The sequence below is a fragment of the Gorilla gorilla genome, chromosome 1 (assembly GCF_029281585.2).
Source record: "Gorilla gorilla gorilla isolate KB3781 chromosome 1, NHGRI_mGorGor1-v2.1_pri, whole genome shotgun sequence".
Classification (NCBI taxonomy): Eukaryota; Metazoa; Chordata; class Mammalia; order Primates; family Hominidae; genus Gorilla; species Gorilla gorilla.
In genome coordinates, this window is record NC_073224.2 from 198,844,399 (window position 1) to 198,864,513 (window position 20,115).

Sequence of the window (20,115 nt, forward strand, 5' to 3'; positions counted from 1 at the left end):
AAGAATTCAGTACATATGGCATGACTATGATGCTAATCATACCTTTAGCCATCATGATAATCCACTTGACTTCCCCTTGCTCTGATTTCAGGCTGGGAAAGCCAGTTTCAGATTATACCTTAGCTCCCTATGTGGATTGATAGCAGCAAGAGAACATGAGACCCAAGCTACTTTATATTTTTATTATAAAGTAATATATTGCTATTCTGGATTAGTACATTCGTCTCTTGTGACTTCATATGTTGTTAAACTGGATCTGTCTGCTGTCTACATGCTAATCCAAATATGAGAATCTAGTAGAGGTGCTGCACTTTAGCATACCTGTTAGAGTACATGGTCAGCCAGGCCTCCTTTACCCTCTCAGTCTACCCTTTCTACCTGCGACAGGTTTCTTTGTACAAAGCAAAAATTTCAAAATCGGACTCAACATCGTGGCTCACGTACAGGATTCTTACCCTGGTCTGGAGGGTAATAATTTGATGCTTAAAAACAAAACTTTCAGAATATCTTTTCCTTCTTTTATTTGGAAAGTGCTTCCCATACTTAAAGAATGTTCTCTTTTTGTTGTAAAACCACATAGGAAATTATGCCACAATCACTTTGGGATTCTAGGGCAGAAAGAGTTAATTAAATTGTAATCCTAGGCTAGGCGCAGTGGCTCACGCCTGTAATCCCAGCACTTTGGGAGGCCGAGGCGGGCAGATCACCTGAGATCAGGAGTTCGAGACCAGCCTGGCCAAGTTGGCGAAACCCTGTCTCTACTAAAAATACAAAAATTAGCTGGGCATGGTGGCGTGCGCCTGTAATCCCAGCTACTAGGGAGGCTGAGGCAGGAGAATCGCTTGAACCCAGGAGGTAGAGGTTGCAGTGAGGCAAGATCGTGCCACTGCACTCCAGCCTGAGTGACAGAGCAAGACTCTGTCGCAAAAAAAAAAAAAAAAAAAAACTATCAAATGGGCTTTTAAGTAGTAGAGTTACAGCTCAGATGTGTGTTTTAGAAGGACCATTTTGGCAACAATGAAAGGACGGATTCAGATGCTGGAGTCAGGGATGCCAGTTAACAAGCTGTTATAATATTCCAGGTGAGAGAGAAAATTGAAGCAGTAACATGGTGGTGAGGATAAGATGGAGTGGGGGGCATGTTCTTTGAATAAAGAAGACAAAATGCAAGTTCTTAAAGTGTATCACCTATTGTGACTATTTTATTTATTTAACAAACAAGCCCTGTACCATGTAAAATAATGCCAAATTTTCAGTATAAGTATTTATGAGGAGCTAAAATTCTTCTTTCTGTCATGTCTAGGAAGTTGGGATTCTTTTCTACCTGGAGTCCATGTTAAATGGAATGAATTTATTAACTGCCTCTTTATGTCCCCACCACTTGGAACATGCCATTTATTCAGTAATATCTGTTAACTGAAATAGGTTATACTATATTTTCTGATTCCTTTTCTATTTATCCTCATCTAAAGCCGTTATTCAGATATTCACTTAATTACAAAAAATAAGAATACTACTCACATCTATGACAAATTTGACAGATTATTAAAAGCTATTTAAGGCCAGGCACAGTGGCTCATGCCTGTAATCCCAGCACTTTGGGAGGCTGAGACAGGTGGATCACCTGAGGACCAGAGTTCAAGACCAGCTTGGCCAACATGGTGAAACCCTGTCTCTACAGAAATACAAAAAAAAAAAAAAATTAGCTGAGCATGGTGGTGGGCACCTGTAATCCCAGCTACTTCGGATGTTGAAGCGGGAGAATCACTTGAACTCAGGAGGCAGAGGTTATAGTGAGCCGAGATTGTGCCACTGCACTCCAGCCTGGGCAACAAGAGTGAAACTCCATCTCAAAAAAAAAAAAAAAAAAAAAAAAAAAAAAGCTATTTAAACTAATGTTACGGTTTTTAAATTTTGGAAACCTAATGGCCAAAAGTAAGAGTGGCACAGGGCACTAAGATTTGTTTCCAGAGCCCATATTCACTCACCTCTCAGTTACTAAACACATGTACACCTCTACACCTGGACCACCCCCTGCCCTTCCACCCAACTTTTTTTTCTAAGAAGCCACAACAACCAAGAGGGTGTGGTCTCTACAGGGTTGGCAGCTAATATACCCTTCTTGTCTCCTGAGAAGGTGTGTTCACTAGCCACTAGTTCAGTAGTTCACTGTCAGAAAAGATATGAGCATGTTGGTTAATAAGTGAGGCAAATTCTTTTTTGTTTGTTTTTATTGATATGTAATAATTGTACATTTTGATGGGGTACCCGTGATATTTTGATACATACATACAATGCTTAATGATCAAATCAGGGTCATTGGGATATCTGTCACCACAAACATTTATCATTTATTTGTGTTGAAAGATTGCAAATCAAAGCTAACTTTTTGGTGCCTTTAATGAGAATAGCAACTCAGGTACTATTTTCCCTTTAACCCTCTCAGATATATTGTGTCCAGACCTTGCCCCTATTTATATACCATTTCCTCCTTCCATAAACACACGTACGCATATAGTCTCTGTCCTTATTTCAGCTTTGGCCTTGTGATCTCATCACATCTGGTAAATCCGTCCTTTATTCACCTATCTATCCACAGTTACAGGCTCATGTTAGCAGTGCTAGGTTCACTGGAGGTTATAGACAAGTGTCTGCCTCCAGTGATTGAATGATTGAAATGAGAAAATTGGTGGCAAATGCATAGCACCATGTAGCACGTAGTAGATGCCCACTGTGTATTAGTTGCATCTGAATCAAGATCCCCAGGCCTCCCAAGAAAAGGGAACTGCACGCAGAGCCAGGAAAGTGCTCTATTTTGGTCAGGAAAAAATAAATATGAGATGAGGCTTGTACAGTGAACCAGTACTCTCATAACTGATTTTTTCTTGATTATATGCTTGTGGTACACAAATAGAAATAGGAAAATCGGGAAGCGAGATGGGTGGCAGTAAATTATGAAGCAGAGAATCTGGGTTCTCCCACTGATTGTAATTAGGTCTGCCCAAGGGACCAGAAAAAAAAACTCCCATTCCATATGTCTCTTCCAGAATCCTTAAGCTGCCCCTTGACTCTGCCCATTCGCTCTCTCTCTTGCCCTCATAAACTCCAGATGCCTGAGAATGGTAGCAGTTTTCGACATGTATAATGAAACAATTGGCATCTCTCAAGCTGTTTGAAATAGTGAGATATGATTTATGCAGTTCATAAATTTGACCACATTTACTGTTTTCTTGGGAATACATAGAACCCATATAGCGTTTTTTTGGCAAGCTTTTATTGTAACACCCACTGTGCCAGCATCAATACATATCAATTTACAAAATCCCCAATTTTAAATAAGTGTTGGTGATTTTCAGGAAAATCTTACTGAAAACCAGTGATAAATTGTGTTACTAAGTTTCTTCCCTTGGGCCGGGTGCAGTGGCTCATGCCTATAATCCCAGCACTTTGGGAGGCCAAGGCGAATGGATCACTGGAGGTCAGGAGTTTGAGACCAGCCTGGCCAACATGGTGAAACTCCATCTCTACTAAAAATAAAAAAATAAAAAAAATTTAGCCAGGAGTGGTGGCTCATGCCTGTAATCATAGCAACTTAAGAGACTGAGACAGGAGAATCGCTTGAACCTGGGAGGTGGAGGTTTCAGTGAGCCGAGATCATGCCACTGCACTCCAACCTGGGTGACAGAGTGAGACTCTGTCTTAAAAAAAAAAAAAAATTCTTCCCTTGATTCCCTAGATTATTTTTGAGGAACTATTACAGTTATAAATGAGAATTTCTGAATCTCAATAATGACTTACTAGAAAAAAAACAAAACATAAACATTCATATATGTTAAGAAGATGAGAAAAACCTGGCAAACTCAAACCAAGCAAAGAAAAAAGAGAGGTTCTGAAGGTGATATGGCAAGAAGGCAGGATTGTGGTTGTAAGCTGTTAAAATTTATTGTCTTGTGCTAAGGAAAGCTGGAATGTTTTTGACTGTGTGGCTGACTAGCAGGTGCTTTCTCACCATGTGCTTTCATGCCACCTTTCTGAGTGGCCTAAGCTTGACTAGCCATTAGCAGACCATCTTCTAAGAAAATATAGCCCTCCACTTGCCGAAACTGCTCCTGAATCATCTTACCTACTGCCCTAGAAAACTAAGGTCAGTTGCACCTTTTAGTTTCAGTAATATGAGGCTTTTGAAGTTTGTGGTCCTATCATGCATGATTTTAGTTATCTGTTTTCCCCCACTCTCTGCAGGTTTATCAGCCTGAAGTCCCTAGGAAAATGTGACATGTCTTTGTAGTTGCAGAGGTCCTCTATCCATGTTGTAGGAATGAGTCAGGAGAGAAAAAAGGAGCTGGATATGGAGTACCAAAAGTGTTAACTGAGCTGGATCGGAGCAGGAGGCAACCCATGCTGTTTAAGTGAACTGGAATTTAGAAGACTGGAGTTTCAGCCTTGGCATCAGCCCAGCTGGCAGCACATAGCTGAACCCAGCCAAGTTGAGCAAAGCTAATAAAAAACATATCCTCTAAATTACTATACCAAAGCCAGTGATACACTACTGTGAATGAAAAATAAGATTCCAGTCCAGGAAACTGATAAATCAAATGGATTTTCCCCAGCTCTTTTTTTCTTTTCCATTGTTCATGCTCTCCTATGCCGTGTAGACACACACACACACACATGCGTGTGCACGCACAATAGCCTATTTTACATTTTATTAATTTATTCCCAATTCCCTATGCTCTGTTGTTGCTATAGAGAAGAGAAATCTGATGATAAATTCTTTTGGGCAGCTAAGACTCATAAGGATTATTTAGAAAAACCTAGAAGGCAGCAGAGGCCTAGTGTCCTTCATTATTATAACTAGGCATGTTTAGTTCTTTATCTTCTCTCTTTTATTCAGGTATACACTCTTGTTTTATTCATTGGTTTCAGAGTAACATAGTGGAAAGAATACAGACTTTGGAGACCAAAAGATCTAGGTTCAACTCCTAGCTTTAGCTATGTGGCCTTTGGCAAGTCTTTTAAATTCTGTGAGTCCAGTGTCTTCATTTTTAAAATATCCAAGTATGATAGTTGACTCAGGAAAAAGCATTTGTGTAATTGTTTGAGTTATAAGCTCAACTAGCTACTTCTTTCATGGAATATTATCTTTGCTTGAAAAAAACAGCGGACTTGGATATTTAGCAGACATTTTCTCCAAAATGAAATGATCTGATCACTTCAAGGAAGGCAACCTATAAGCATTTTCTGTGAATTATAAATTTAAGGTTTCAAATGAAAATTAAAAATTTTGAAAAAATATGTATATCCACCAGAATGAGCTTTACATCTTATCAATAAATACAGACTTCAGAGTTACTCTTTACCATTTCTCTCCCATCTAAAAGTTACATTGGTTAGGAATCAGTTATTTGCCCTACTATTAAATGTGAGATGTGAGGAAAGTAAAAAGTCATAGAGTCTTAGAGTGCTGGGGCTAGAGGAAATCAAATTCAACCTCCCACCTAACTTAAGACTCATCTTGAAACCATCCCTATAAATGCTTATTTGCTGTTACTTAAATGCTCCCACAGACAGAGATTATAACCTCCCAAAGGAGCACTTTTAATTTGTGATAGCTCAAATGTCTAAAAATACTGTTTTTTACTTTAAGCTGAAATATGCTTTCCCTAGTATCTATCCATTGGCTCCAATTTGGTTTTTGTTTCATCCGAAACCTTTTCACATACTCTTGTTTCCCTAGGTCTTTTTTTCCCCGCTATTTTTGAGATTGTATAGTTTCTAAGCCCCTCATCATCTTGAGCTCTCTTCTTTTTTTTTTCTCCCTGCCTCCCCAACCCCAGGTTCAGCTTTGACTTTAGAGTTTTCTTTTCTTGATCCATTTAAGTTTAAAATGCTATGCCTAGAATAAACTCTAGACTGCAGGGACAGCCTCATTAGTGTGAAATGGAGAGGCATTCTGATTTCCCTTTAAAAAGGACTATACTGGCTGGGTGCAGTGGGTCACGCTTGTAACCCCAGCACTTTGGGAGGCCAAGGCAGGCGGATCACGGGGTCAGGAGTTCGAGACCAGCCTGACCAATATGGTGAAACCCTGTCTGTACTAAAAATACAAAAATGAGCCGGGCATGGTGGCAGGTGCCTGTAGTCCCAGCTACTTGGGAGGCTGAAGCAGAAGAATAACTTGAACCCAGGAGGCAGAGGTTGCAGTGAGCCGAGATCATGCCACTGCACTCCAGCCTGGGCAATAGAGTGAGACTCCGTCTCAAAAAAAAAAAAAAAAGAAAAAGAAAAGGCTATCCTATGACCTCACATGTTAAAGATAAGGGATTGTGTTTTTATATTTTTATATTCTGTAATGGTCATGGTAGATGCTTTACGTTACTCCTTGTCTAGTCTCAGCGCAAGTTGAACCAAACTTCGAGACATAATGGCCATGCTAGATGAGGGGATTTTCTGGTAGTTAATTTTTTTTTGCTGCCTAGGGGGTAGAAATGGTAATTTATAAGACTTGGAAAGTACCTTTTTTGTTGTTGTTAGAGATGAGATCTCACTATGTTGCCCAGGCTAAGTGGAAAGTGCTTTTACAATTCTCTTTTATCACCATACCCGGGTTTTGATAAACTTAGTATTCTCCTTAGTAAAAGTTTTCATCAGATACTTCCTCTTCTTTATCTTGTGATAACTTTTCTTCACTCAAATCAATAGGGAAATACAGTGTTTGCTGTCTAAAAACATAGAAGCCTACCTTAGAGCTGAATTCACTCATTTATATATAATCAATAATCAGAGTATACCTATAGACACAGTCTTACTTTGAGCTTTCCATGGAAAAGAGTGTAGGTCACCAGGCTAGACCATAAAAATATGTTTAAACTTTTGTTTTTCTCCTGTTTAGTACTAGATTAAACTAATCACCTTTTCTAATGTTGTTTAGAGCATGTTTACTGAGCATCATCTTAAGAAGAAAGGAAGTTAACATTTAGCAAGCCCATACAAGGTCCTAAAGACACTTTGATACATTATCTGAGTAAACTTCACAAACCTCCAGTGGGATTTATAGTATTCGCCCTTATTTTACATAAGGAAACGGGCTCAGAAAGGTTGAGGGGAAGAATAAGAAACTAAGATTTATGGAGTCCCTAGGTCATGTCAGACACAGTACTCATATCCACATTCTCAAACTTTATCTCAGCTAAACTTCATAATAACCCATAACTTAAAGAGGTTATTTGCAAGGACTTGAATCTAATTCCATGGGTTTCTGACTTCAAAGTCAGTGTTCTTTCTCTCATACCACACTTCACTTCTCTATGCCTCAAAGGAGGTTTAGAGATAACCGTTAGGTAAATAAGGCTGAGATAATTGTGAATATGGAGTAAATTAATGAATGTTAAAGTACTTTGAGAATTATGAAGTGTAAGTCTCATATGATAGGTTTCCATCTGTGATTTTGGAAATGCATAGTGAGACCTACAGGAAATTCCAGGGCCCTTTTTTAAACCAGCAGCTGGTAGTTTGGATGCATTTGAAATGTGTGTTGGGAGTAGAATGAGAAGGATTAGGAGTGGAAGAGAGATCCTTCAAAGCACTAATGTAAATAAGATAGAAAGAACTGTTGCTGATCTGATTTTATTCTGCATCCTGTTTAGATTTGCTATATTTTTATGGTGAAAATATATACATTTAGAATTAGCCAGCTGGACTCAGTTTAGATAATCCCAGTTTTGTTGGCAACATCCAGAGCATCATAATCAGGAGCCAGTCAAACATCTGCCTTCTTCTCTCCCTCAGGCCTGATCAGGGTGTTGACCACATCAGTGTCATAGAGCTTCTTTACAACCTGTTTGATCTGGTACTTGTTGATTTTGACATCCACAAGTGTGTTGTTGTCTTCTATCTTCTTCATGGCTGACCCAGTGGTCAGGAGGGACTTAATAATGGCATAGTGGTCACGCTTATTTCTTTCTCCTGTGGGTGCCCTTCCAAGGATATTTGGGCTGCCTCCAGAGCTGTAGTGTCTTGGGCTGCCAGGTTGGTGACATGTACATTTGTGGGCTGGCGGGGGGTGGGGGTTGGGGGGAGGAGGGGGGAGGGAGGGAGTGCCTGTGGTCACTTTTCGGTACTGTCTTCTTGGCCCTCAAAGGCCTTGCTTTGGCTTTGGCTTTGGCTTTGGCTTTGGGAGGGACAGGAGCTTCCTTCTTTGTCTTCAGTGCCATCTTGTGAAAAAAGAGCTACATCTGTATATTTTTTCAGAACCATAAAATTCTCACAGAATTTTCAAAGTGAAAGGACCTTTTTAGCAATTTACTGTCACTTCACTTAACCTCCCTTAGCAAATTATTTAACTTCCATTAGTCTTTGTTTCTTCATCTATAAATTGAGGCAGTAACAGTACCTACTCACAGGGTTGTTGTAAGGAGTTAAGAATTTACATATTAGAACACCTGGCACATATTAAGCATTCAAAAAATGTGAGTTATTTTCTATTTTAATGCTGTTATTTTGTGAATAAGGAAATTGAAGCCTGGTAAAAGGTCACTTTCTCAAGTTTTACTTGAATTAGTTACCAAATGATATATGTTGTTTGTATGATAATAAGGTGAGTCTTTCATAAGTAGTATTTAAAATTTTCAGTTTATGTGTATTACAGAAGCAGGTGCTTGTGAAATAGTTGTCAAAATAGAATGAAATATTTAAGAGTTACCCAGAAATATATAATATATAAAGCTCAAAATAATACTAATAGAGATTGAGTAAGTGAAAAAGAGGGAAGACTGGATAGAACTTATTGGGATTTGTGTCATTTGCTGAAGGATGTTTAGAGTTGATAACCAGTTCGAGAGGCAATTAATTCCAGGGGGCAAGCATGCAAGGCACCAGCTAAGAAAAAGAATCGTTCCAAAAACTTAAGCACAGAGACTATGTCAAGAAACTGAAATCAGACAAGGTGAAAGAATAGCACAGCTTATTCTGAATTTACACAGAAAATATTACAAAGAGACTATTGAAGAATTTTAACCAAAGGAGTGACATGATCACATTTGTGTTTTAGACAGATCTTTATGACCTGTTAGATAAGGAATAGAGGTAATGATGGGTTAGAATAAGTTAGAGGGAGAGAGACTGGTTAGTTCACCATTTCAGTGATTAAGACAAGGGATTTTGAGGATGTGTATTAAAGTTGAGGCAGTGGTATTGGAGTGGAAAAAATGAATTTGATTAGCTGGCTGTGGTGGCACATGCCTGTAGTCCCAACTACTTGGGAGACTGAGGCAGGAGGATTGCTTGAGCCCAGGAGTTTGAGGCTACAGTGAACTATGATCGTGCCACTGCACTCCAGCCTGGGTGACAGAGTGACACCCTGTTTCTAAAAAAGAAAAGAAATGAATTTGAGACATTCAGGAGACAGTTTCTCTGGAAAAGACATTCTTTTTTGAGCCACATTCCTTTAAGCTTTCAGTACTAGAGGATCCTAAAACTAGAAGCAGACTAAGATCAAATGCTAGGGAAACCATGGACTTGATGCCAAACTAAGCAAAAAGAATAAATGCTGAGTTGGAGGTAGACCGTGTCATTAGCAGAATACGCTAGATCTAAACATGAACAACCAGAAAGCTAAGTCTGACATCAGTCAGCAGAGTTGCAAATTAAGAAGACTAGTTGTCCAGATGAGTTTCCAGTAAAAGATACAATTTCTCCTAACCTTAAAGGCCAATACTCTGAGCCAGTATCTGACAAACTAACTTGATTTCTAGATATACATTTTACTTCAAGAACACTAAACTAATTATCCATTTATTATTTTAGATAAAGTATTTTTGCCCTTTTGTATACTTAGACATATTGCACATTGCCAAAACTGGAGCAGAACTGAAGGGCCCCAGAGTGATTAAAAACTAGCATGTTCTTTGAACTAGTTTGAAAGACTGGAAATTGCTGCTAATGTGTGTAATCCCTTTAGCAGCTGGTCCCAGCTAATAGCCCAGTTACTGCCTGTGAAGTGGTAAGCATTAGGATTGTTTCATACTAATTATTAGCATGAGAAGAATGAGAAAAAAGGTAGGGAAAGGAGAAAGAGAAAGATACTAGCCTGTCTGCACTTTGTGTAGTCTCATGTTGGTCCACTGTGGCCATAGAACAGGATTCCCTTTGACTGTATCCTCTACAGGAGCAGAGTTTCAGGGTCCCAGAACAATTAGGGTCAAGAGTATCATTTTGCCGTAGTTGCCTGATGAGTGTTTTCTTTCTTTTCCTCTCCAATCTACCCTGCTCTTCACCTCCCACATAGCAACATAGTAGCAGAAAGTTCACTACAGTCAGATGAGAACAAGGCTAAGGTTTATTGAGCGTTCACTGTGTAGCCAGTGCCAGATTGATCTCTTCAATTGTTATTTCATGTAATCTTGACAATAATCTGTAGGTAAGTACTATTATCTATTTTACAAATGAAGAAACTACAATGCAGAGAAATGAAGTAACTTCCTTAAAATCACACACCATGTTCAAATGTCCAGCTCCACCTTTGCTATTTATTTCCTGGGAGATCTTAAGCAAGTATTTTTCCTCTATAATGTTTAGTTTCTCCATCTATTTTTTAAAAAGGTTAAACTAGATGACATAAGGTTGCTTCCAATTTTCAGTATTCTAAGACCCTATGTTGGGTAAATCATTCTGTTAATAATTGTAATAAGTCATAAAAGTTCAGTGTCTGTTCCTATTATTGCTAGTATTATTGAATCTAGTGTTAACCTGAGCTTCCTACCTTCCTAACCTCTTTTGCTATTGTTAACATTTTGTATATTCTATTCTGGTTTTTATTTTTTACAGTTTTTTAAAATGCAGTTTAATCACACTGTATATTTTACTGTATGCTATCATATTCTGTTTTTCACTAAATATTATATCATCTACCTTGTTCTGTGTTGTTATACAATCTTTATAACCATCATTTTAAGTTATTATGTAAGAGTCGATTGAATGGATATGCAATTGTTTGCTTAATTATTCCCCTAGTTTAATGATCCAAATTTTCTTTTTTAATAATGATATGATAAACTTACTGAAGCATTTTTCTCAACGCCAAGGAACATATCCTTAGTTTCCCAGAAATACAAGACGGTGTCAAAGAAAGAATATTTTTAAGAATCTTGGCTGCACAGAGCCAAATCTGCTCATTTGAAATATATATATTCGCATGTTCAACCAAGAATCATCTGCTTAAAATCGACCAGAATATAGCATCAGAATGGCACATTTTCCTGCTTCCAGCATATTTTTATATAGAAAACATAGACCCCAGGAGCTAGGAGGTCAGCACTGTCATATACCAGTTACAACATTCATAACTACAGTAGAACTTATTACAAACCAGAGGAAATAGGTCTAATTTTTTTCCCAGTTTTCACTGCCCAATACGTGTGCTGTCACTTGGGAATAGGTTTTACTCAGAATTGTGACTGTGGGACTGCAAATATTCCCTAGGAAAAAAACTGCACATAGTATATCCAAGGCCCAAAGCTTTGGGGACTACATGGAATATAGGTTAGCCTCTGTTTTGAGAATTTGTAGTCTGCTAAGGAAATAAAACATAAACCACTGAAAAAGCAGTCAAAGTGAAGCAGAATTCTAGAATCAAATGCTAGAGTATGGGTTACATTTATTCACTCAACTAACATTTATTGAGCACCCACCATGTGTAAAGCATAATTGTAAGATGTGGACATAACAACATAGTCCTTAAGAAGTTGTATTCTAGTTGAGAGAGACATAAACAGGTAAACTGGTAGCAATAATTTATCTGGAGAAAAAATAAAGACAGGTAAAGCAGAAGAGGAGAATAGAGAGTGCCAGGGGTTTGGGGGTGATGGGTTGGAGGTATTGTTTTATATAGGATGATGAGGGAAAGCTTCACTGAAAGGTATCATTTGAGCAGAGATATGGCTGTCTAGGAAAAAGAATTTTTTTTTTTTTTTTGAGGCAGAGTCTCACTCTGCTCCGCAGGCTGGAGTGCAATGGTGCAATCTCAGCTCACTGCAACCTCCGCCTTCTGGGTTCTAGCAATTCTCCTGCCTCAGCCACCTGAGTAGCTGGGATTACAGGCACCTGCTACCACGTCCGGCTAATTTTTGTATTTTTAGTAGAGACGGGGTTTCATTATGTTGGCCAGGCTGGTCAAAACTTCTGACCTCAGGTGATCTACCAGTCTCAGCCTCCCAAAGTGCTGGGATTACAGGCATGAGCCACGAAGCCTGGCTCTTTTTTTTCTTTTTAAAAAAATTCTTTTATCTACCACTAAGAGGGAGAAAGAAATTCTTTCTTAGTAAAGAGAGTTGAAAGTTGAAGTGCACCAAAGCAATAGTTTGCTTAGTTTAACAATTCTCAAACTGTACTCCTTGGATCCTTGGGATCCCCAAGACCCTTTCACAGCATCTTCAAGGTCAAGACCATTTTCATAATGTTAACTCTACTTGCCTTTTTTACTGGGTTAATATTTGCGTTGAATGGTATAAAAGCAATGGTAAGTAAAACTGCTGGCACCTTGACACAAATCAAGGCACCAACTATAGTAATAGTAATGATATACTTCATTGCCACATGTTGCAGGGGGACCAAAACAAAACCAAAAAGCAACTCGGGCATAAGCCAAGTTCACTTAACAGTGTCCTTGATGAAGCAGTAAAATTTATTAAGCTTATTAAATCCCAGCCTTTGAGTACATATCTTAACATTCTTTGCGATGAAATGAGAAGTATGACTAGTGCAATTCTGGTGCGTACTGATGTACTGTGGTTGCCTGAAGAAAAAACGCTTGTATAATTGAGCTGTCAGCTGAACTAGCTACTTTTTTATGAAACTCCATTTTTACTTGAAAGAATGACTAACAAGACAAACTCGTTATTCAGATTTGGGTGTTAGGCAGACATTTTCTCAAAGATGAACTAAGTGAGCCTGTCACTTTAGAGAAAACAGTTAATAGCATTTGTTAGCAATGATAAAATTCAAGCTTTCAAATGAAAATTAGAATTTTGGAAACCTTGTGCCTGCCACCATAATCTTGACAGCTTCCCCGTACTTAAAAACCTTTCTGATGAGATTGTGGTGATATCAACTAATGTGTATTTTTGATACTGAATAATAAAATATGCTGATATTTGGGAAATCTGTATAACTCAGTGAAACAGTGTTTTACAAATGACCAATGCATGATATTACAAAATCAGGCATGGATTACAAATTCATTCAAAGTACAAGATAGACTAAAAGATTTTAATATTAACAGAATATGAAAAGTTTATTAGTATTATTTCAACTTTCACATTTCGATTAACTTTTTTTTTTATTATTATACTTTAAGTTCTAGGGTACACGTGCACAATGTGCAGGTTTGTTACATATGTATACATGTGCCATGTTGGTGTGCTGCACCCATTAACTGGCCATTTACATTAGGTATATCTCCTAATGCTATCCCTCCCCCCTCGCCACACCCCATGACAGGCCCCAGTGTGTGATGTTCCTCACCCTGTGTCCAAGTGATCTCATTGTTGAATTCCCACCTATGAGTGAGAACACGCGGTGTTTAGTTTTCTGTCCTTGCGATAGTTTGCTGAGAATGATGGTTTCCAGCTTCATCCATGTCCCTACCAAGGACATGAACTCATCCTTTTTTATGGCTGCATAGTATTCCATGGTATATATGTGCCACATTTTCTTAATCCAGTCTATCATTGATGGACATTTGGGTTGGTTCCAAGTCTTTGCTATTGTGAATAGTGCCGCAATAAACATATGTGTGCGTGTGTCTTTATAGCAGCATGACTTATAATCCTTTGGGTATATGCCCAGTAATGGGATAGCTGGGTCAAATGGTATTTCTAGTTCTAGATCCTTGAGGAATTGCCACACTGTCTTCCACAATGGTTGAACTAGTTTACAGTCCCACCAGTAGTGTAAAAGCATTCCTATTTCTCCACATCCTCTCCAGCACCTGTTATTTCCTGACTTTTTAATGATCGCCATTCTAACTGGTGTGAGATGGTATCTCATTGTGGTTTTGATTTGCATTTCTCTGATGGCCAGTGATGATGAGCATTTTTCATGTGTCTGTTGGCTGCATAAATGTCTTCTTTTGAGAAGTGTCTGTTCATATCCTTTGCCCACTTTTTGATGGGGTTATTTGATTTTTTCTTGTAAATTTGTTTAAGTTCTTTGTAGATTCTGGATATTAGCCCTTTGTCAGATGGGTAGATTGCAAAAATTTTCTCCCATTCTGTAGGTTGCCTGTTCACTCTGCTGATAGTTCTTTTGCTGTGCAGAAGCTCTTTAGTTTAATTAGATCCCATTTGTCAATTTTGGCTTTTGTTGCCATTGCTTTTGGTGTTTTAGTCATGAAGTCCTTGCCCATGCCTATGTCCTGAATGGTATTGCCTAGGATTTCTCCTAGGATTTTTATGGGTTTAGGTCTAACATTTAAGTCTTTAATCCATCTTGAGTTAATTTTTGTATAAGGTGTAAGGAAGGGATCCAGTTTCAGCTTTCTACATATGGCCAGCCAGTTTTCCCAGCACCATTTATTAAATAGGGAATCCTTTCCCTGTTTCTTGTTTTTGTCAGGTTTGTCAAAGATCAGATGGTTGTAGATGTGTGGTATTATTTCCGAGGGCTCTATTCTGTTCCATTGGTCTATATCTCTGTTTTGGTACCAGTACCATGCTGTTTTGGTTACTGTAACCTTGTAGTATCGTTTGAAGTCAGGTAGCGTGATGCCTCCAGCTTTATTCTTTTGGCTTAGGATTGTCTTGGCGATGCAGGCTCTTTTTTGGTTCCATATGAACTTTAAAGTAGTTTTTTCCAATTCTGTGAAGAAAGTCATTGGTAGCTTGATGGGGATGGCATTGAATCTATAAATTACCTTGGGCAGTATGGCCATTTTCACGATATTGATTCTTCCTATCCATGAGCATGGAATGTTCTTCCATATGTTTGTGTCCTCTTTTATTTCATTGAGCAGTGATTTGTAGTTCTCCTTGAAGAAGTCCTTCACATCCTTTGTAAGTTGGATTCCTAGGTATTTTATTCTCTTTGAAGCAATTGTGATTGGGAGTTCACTCATGATTTGGCTCTCTGTTTGTCTGTTATTGGTGTATAGGAATGCTTGTGATTTTGTATCCTGAGACTTTGCTTGAAGTTGCTTATCAGCTTAAGGAGATTTTGGGCTGAGATGATGGGGTTTTCTAAATATACAATCATGTCATCTGCAAACAGGGACAATTTGACTTCCTCTCTTCCTAATTGAATACCCTTTATTTCTTTCTCTTGCCTGATTGCCCTGGCCAGAACTTCCAACACTATGTTGAATAGGAGTGGTGAGAGAGGGCTTCCCTTCTTGTGCCAGTTTTCAAAGAGAATGCTTCCAGTTTTTGCTCATTCAGTATGATATTGGCTGTGGGTTTGTCATAAATAGCTCTTATTATTTTGAGATACATCCCATCAATACCTAGTTTATTGAGAGTTTTTAGCATGAAATGCTATTGAATTTTGTCAAAGGCCTTTTCTGCATCTATTGAGATAATCATGTGGTTTTTATCTTTAGTTCTGTTTATATGATGGATTACGTTTGTTGATTTGCGTATGTTGAACCAGCCTTGCATCCCAGGGATGAAGCCAGCTTGATCATGATGTATAAGCTTTTTGATGTGCTGCTGGATTCGGTTTGCCAGTATTTTATTGAGGATTTTTGCATCCATGTTCATCAGGGATATTGGTCTAAAAGTCTCTTTTTTTGTTGTGTCTCTCAACTAACATTTTTTTTTTTTTTGACACGGAGTCTCGCTCTTTTGCCCAGGCCAGAGTGCAGTGGTGCTATTTCGGCTCACAGCAAGCTCCGCCTCCCAGGTTCATGCCATTCTCCTGCCTCAGCCTCCCAAGTAGCTGCGACTACAGGCACCCGCCACTGCGCCTGGCTAATTTTTTGTATTTTTAGTAGAGATGGGGTTTCACCGTGTTAGCCAAGATGGTCTCGATCTCCTGACCTCATGATCCACCTGCCTCAGCCTCCCAAAGTGCTGGGATTACAGGCGTGAGCCACCGCGCCTGGCCTTCAACTAACATTTTTAAAGAAACTACCACTTGCTGAGTTTCAGAGTGAGCTTTTTAATTTTTTTAACTTTTAATTTAAAAAATTGTTATTTTTAATTATAAGTATGTAATTGTTATACATATTTATGGGGTACATGTGATATTTTGATACAGGCATACAGTGTGTAAGGATTAAATCAGGGTTATTGGGATATCAATCACCTCAAGCATTTATCTTTTTTTTTTTTGGTTTAGAATCAAAGGAGAATATCCACAATTACCTGAAAAGGTTATTTCAGTACTCCTCCCTTTTCCAGCTACATATCCCATGAGTCTGGAGTTTCTTTGTAACTTCAACCAAAAATTACGTATGGCAACAGATTGAATACAGAAGCAGATATGAGCATCTAACTGCCTTCTGTTAGATCAGACATGAAGAGATTTGCAAAAATATACAATAATATTCTTTTCACTAAACTTATTGTTTTGGAAAATATAATTTCATAAAAAGGTGTTAACATGTTTGTGTTAACTTAAAATTCATATTGTATCTAAGTTTTAATTTCTAATATGATAAATGTTGATAGATACAACACATAACAACTCTTTGTGGACCTCCATAAATTTTAAGAGTGTAAAGCGGTCTTGACACCAAAGAGTTTGAGAATCACTAGCAAAAAGGACAATATTGGCCAGGCATGGTGGCTCACACCTGTAATCCCAGCACTTTGGGAGAGTGAGGCAGGTGGATCAGTTAAGGCCAGGAGCTTGAGATTAGCCTGGCCAACATGGCAAAACCTCATGTCTACTAAAAATACAAAAATTAGCCAGGCATGGTGGCGCATGCCTGTAGTCCCAGCTACTCGAGAGGCTGAGGCACGAGACTCGCTTGAACCTGGGAGGTAGAGGTTGCAGTGATCTGAGATTGTACCACTGCACTCCAGCCTGGGCAACAGAGCAAGACTCTGTCTCAAAAAAAAAAAAAAAAAAAGAGACAACATGGTTAGAGTGGAATAATCAAGGGAGAGTGGTAGGAAGTAGGTCAGAAAAATAATGAGGAATCAGATCATATAGGGCTCCGAAGTTCAGCATAAGGACCTTGGCTTTAGTTCTGAGTGAAAGGGGAAGCTATTGAAGGTTTTGAGCAAAGGAATGGTGAGATCTGAAGCATGTTTTAAGAGGCTCACTCTGGTAGCTGTGTTCAAATTAAGAGTAGAGGAGCAGAGACAAACCATTCAAAAGGCTTATTGTAAAAACCCAGGTTAGAGATGATGGTGGCTTAGGCCAAAGAAGTATGAAGGGGACTTATGAAAAACGATCAGATTGTTAATACATTTTCAAGTTATAGCTCATGGACTGCTAATAGGACAGGAATATAAGAAGAAGAGAGGGGTCAAGGACAACTCCAAGGTTTTTAGCTTGTGCCATTTGAGAGGAGATAGAGAAGTCTTGGGAAGAACAAGTCTATGGACTGAGATAGGTGAGTCAGAAGTTCAGTTGCAGATATACTATGCTTAGAATGTCTAATAGATTTTCAAGTGGGAAATTGTATTAAAAACAAGAAGTTTAAGGGAAATTTCTAAGCTGGTAATATAAACTTGGAAGTTTTAATTATAGGTAGAATTTAAAGCCATGAGGCTAGAGGAGATCCTAGGGTTGTGTTCTGAAAATGTGGTCCCCAGACCAGCAGCATCAGCACTGCCCAGAAAAGCAAATTCCCAGACCTACTAAAGCACAAACTCGGAGGCTGGGGCTCAGCAATCTGAGTTTTAACAAGCCATGCATACTAAAGTTTAAGAACCACTTACCTAAGGACTAGAGTGTAGACAGAGAAGAGAAATCTGTTCAATGACACTCCTGGGACATGCCCATCATTTACAGGTTGGTAAATATTTTACATCTCCCCTTTTTCTACAGTATGAATCTTAGTTTCCGCCAACATCAATCCTATAATACACATAAAATAGTTTCAGAATTCTATATGCATACCACTATGGAAAAACTCTTAGAAGAGTTCAAGATTTGTTTACGTTTTTTTCCTCCTTAGATGGTTAAAGTACTTAAAGTACTCTGTTCAAAAATTACTTGAATTACTTTTTTTCCTTCAGTGTAATTATGTTATTCATTTAAAACACAGTTGTGAATTAGCCAGGCATGGGGACACACATCTGTAGTCCCAGCTAGCTACTCAGGAAACTAAGCTGGGAGGATCACTTGAGCCCAGGAGTCCGAGGCTGCAACGAGTTATGATTGAGCCACTGCACATCAGCCTAGGTGACAGAGTCAGACCCTATCCCTAAAAAAAAAAAATATAGTTGAGTTTATTTGTTTCTGTTTGCATTCAGTTTAAGGTTCAGTTTTTGTCCTTATCTTTATGGATTTAATTTTATTTTTTGAATATATAGAAAATTAACTTGCTTCCAAGAGTCAAAAATCATACAAAACATTTACTGAGAGAAGTATCGTCCACCCTTTCTCTTCTACCTTATTCCTTCCACCACCACTACCCTCTTTAAGCAATCACTTTCACTATTTTCTGGTTTATCCTCCAATGTTTCATTTTACAAAAATAAGCAAATTTATGTGTGTTTTCCTACCCTTCTTACACAAAAGGTAGCATGCTCTATATTCTCTTTTGTACTTTGCTTTCTTCTTTTACTTAACAGTATACCCTGGGAGTCACTCCTTTGCAAGTTCACAAAGATCTCCCTTATTCTAAGCTGTAGAATACTCCATTGTATATGTGTGTGTGTATACATCAATGTAGTTTCTGGTATTTTACAATTACAAATAATGCTACCATTGCATAAATAAATACACACACACACATACACACACCAGAAACTATATATATCGTGTATAGATTATTATATATAGTATATTGTACAATAATATGTAATACTGTATATGTATTGCTTAATAAACTTGTACACATGTATTTTCATATTTGGAGGTGTATCTTCAGGGTAAATGACCAGAAGCGGTATTCTTGGGTCCAAGGGTAAAGGCAAATATAGTTTTGTTAGATACTGCCAAATTCCCTTCCACAGAGATGCTACCAGTTTTCATTCTCACCAGCAATGTGCCTGTTTTCCCGTAGCCTCACCAACAGAGTATATTATCAAGCTTTTGACTTTTTTGCCAATCTGATGGGTGAGAACTGGTTTCTCAGTATAATTTTAATTTGCATTTCTCTTTTTATGAGTGAAGTTTAACATCTTTTCATATGTCTAGGGTGCCATTTTATCTTTTTTTTTTCTTTTACAGGTTGTCATTTCTTTTGCTCATTTACCCGTGTGATTATAGGTCTTTTTTCCTCTCAATTTTAAAAGTCCTTTGTATGTTAGATACACCCTTTTATTGTAATATATATCGTAAATATTTTCTCCCAATTTGTACTTTGCTTATGGTAGTTTTTCATTTGTTTCCCATGCAAAAGTTTTAATTTTATAGTTAAATTTATTAACCTTTCATTATAGGAATTCACCTATATTTTCCTCTAGTACTTATATATTTTTTTCTTTTTTATTGTTACATCTCTGATCCATTTGGAATTTATTCTTGTGTTTGGTGTGAGAAATAGATCTAATTTGTGTTTTTCCAGTGGCCATCCATTGTTCCACTATCATTTATTAATGTCTTCATCTTTGCCCTAGTAATTTGAGATACTGCTTTTATCATATCCCAGATTTATGTGTATAGTTGGGTCTGTTTTTCTATTCCATTGGTGTGCCTGTCCATTGGTGTAGCAGTACCACAGTTTTCATAATAGAAGCTTTGTATTTTAATGTCTGCTAAGGCTAATTCCCTCAGCTCTCACATTCTGTTGTTTTCTTAGTTATTGTTATGGTTTCTGCTTTGTGTGTTTGGGGTTTTTTTTTTTTTGGTTTTGTTTTGTTTTTTGAAACAAGGGTCTCATTATATTGCTCAGGCTGGTCTCCCAACTCCTGAGCTCAAATGATCAGCTTCCCAAGTAGGTGGTACTACAGGTATGCACTGCTGCACCCAGCTAGTTTGTTGTTGTTGCTGTTGTTTAGAGAC

General features: G+C 38.1%; 1 protein-coding gene and 1 pseudogene across 22 annotated transcripts in view; one reads left to right on the top strand and one right to left on the bottom strand.

Moving 5' to 3' along the window:
• The window catches only part of SCMH1 (Scm polycomb group protein homolog 1), a 221,839-nt gene that overhangs the window by 138,096 nt on the left and 63,628 nt on the right, over positions 1-20,115 (top strand). The gene's annotated exons all lie outside the window — the stretch shown is intronic.
• On the bottom strand, positions 7,706-8,213 carry LOC134757487 (large ribosomal subunit protein uL23-like; annotated as a pseudogene).